Here is a 2,039-nt window from a genome sequence, read left to right as displayed (position 1 = left end):
GAAGGGTTATTGATATGAAAAAGATAATAATTTACTTGAGAATAATAACTTGACGCGGAAGCTATATGGTTTGACTGAAGGGGGGTTTTCATAAGTTAATGATTATTAGGTTATGAACTCACAAAACAACCACAAAACCCAAGGATCTGATTTAAGTTTAATTTCAGTATTGGAAGACAGGTAATTATACTAGATTAGAACAGCTAACAATACATCGGGAGAGCTTGTTAGTGACTCTAGGGTCGTTTCTCCTTCTTGAACAATTAAAATTGATTAATGAACTAATAGAATAAGCTGGATAAAATTAAGTGAAATCAAATTCCCTAGTAGTTGAATTCCCTGATTTCTTTTCACCTAAATTTTGTACTTGATCTCTTTATGTTTTTTTTTTACTTTCAAATTTATTTTTCCTTATAGCAATTCTCTCTTATTATTGTTTAAATAATAATAGGTTAACATAATTTTGGTAATTGATATACAATCCCTGTGGATACGATACTCTCTTTCCCTATATTACTTGTTGCGATTTCGTACACTTGCAAAAATCACTGTCAAGTTTTTGGCGCCGTTGCCGGGGATTGGCATATCAATATCAATACGAATTACCCTATTGTTAATTTAGACACTCTTTTGTTTTTAGTTAATTTTCTTTTAAGAACTATTCCAGGTGTTTTATGCAAAGAAGATCAAGGAAGACTGAACCTCTAGTCTTTGATCCAGAAATTGAAAGAACTCTTCGTAGGCACAATGCTGTAAGAAAAGCACGAGAAATAAAACTCGAACAACAAGCAGACATGGCCAACGAAAATGAAAACGAAAACGAGAACGAGAATATAGTCGGACCCCCACTTCAACATCCGGTCCGTACCTTAAGGGATTACACAACACCTAATCTGAATGGGACAACCTCAAGTATTACAAGACCTAGGGTAGAAGCTAATAATTTTGAGATTAAACCTGCAATCATCCAAATGCTCTCTACCTCGATCCAATATGGGGGTTTGCCTAGTGAAGATCCTAATGATCATATCACAAATTTTCTGGAAATTTGTGACACTTTCAAACAGAATGGTGTTTCTGAAGATGCAATCAAGCTGAGACTTTTTCCCTTTACTCTTAGGGATAAGGCAAGGTCTTGGTTACAATCGTGTCCTGCTGGGAGTTTCACAACATGGGATGAATTAGCTCAAAAATTTCTAGCTAAATTCTTTCCATCTTCAAAAACTACCAAGTTGCGCAATGAGATAATGACATTTGCTCATCATGATCAAGAGAGCCTGTATGAAGCTTGGGAAAGATTCAAGGACTTGTTAAGAAAGTGCCCTCATCACAGTTTGCCCAAGTGGCTACAGGTATAAACTTTCTATAATGCATTATCTCCTAACACAAAAATATGGCATGTATTTAACTTAAATCACTTATATCATTACTCCAGAGCGGATAAACTCTCATACCAAATCATATCTCCTAGAATCGTCTAAACCTATGCTCTGATACCACAAAATGTAACACCCACCGACCAATCCCGGAGAACCAGACGGTGGATGCCACAATCGGTGCCGGAGCACCATCTTATGTCACTATAAAAGCTAGATCACAAATTAGAAGTAGTTAAATTTTCATAAGGAGGCAAGTAATTAACATTTTGTTTTTTTTTATTTTTTTTACAAAAATAATGTTTAAGGAAATTCCTACGAAAATTTCGCAAGAGTTTCCCCTAAAAATTAACTTGCCACACAAAGAAAATATACACACTTCCAATTTTCTCCAAACCCCCAAAACTCCAATTCAACACAACATACCACAAGCACTTCTAAATATCCATCAACATACGCATAATATTCGAAACACATTCTTTTCAAGGAATCTATAATCATCATACACCAAAAATATAATAAGATGTTATTTCCTTAAATAATCATAACTCTTAATACATGACAAACTTATTATATCCAACCTTCACAACACAATATTTATATGCATGCCAAAAATCACCATTTACAAAATATCCTACCCAAAATGTGATTGCTCGTCCTCTG

General features: G+C 34.5%; 1 non-coding gene across 1 annotated transcript; it reads right to left on the bottom strand.

Moving 5' to 3' along the window:
* Positions 1 to 1,229: 1,229 nt before the first annotated feature.
* LOC149492627 (small nucleolar RNA R71) lies at positions 1,230 to 1,335 on the bottom strand. The gene has a single exon (XR_016319055.1). It is a non-coding gene; the product is annotated as a small nucleolar RNA R71 (small nucleolar RNA).
* Positions 1,336 to 2,039: the final 704 nt, after the last annotated feature.

This window comes from Jatropha curcas, chromosome 11 (assembly GCF_041381405.1).
Source record: "Jatropha curcas cultivar XTBG-Jc1 chromosome 11, XTBG_Jcur_1.0, whole genome shotgun sequence".
NCBI lineage: Eukaryota > Viridiplantae > Streptophyta > Magnoliopsida > Malpighiales > Euphorbiaceae > Jatropha > Jatropha curcas.
The sequence above is the reverse complement of the archived record's forward strand: the minus strand, read 5'-3'. Positions and strand labels throughout refer to the sequence as shown.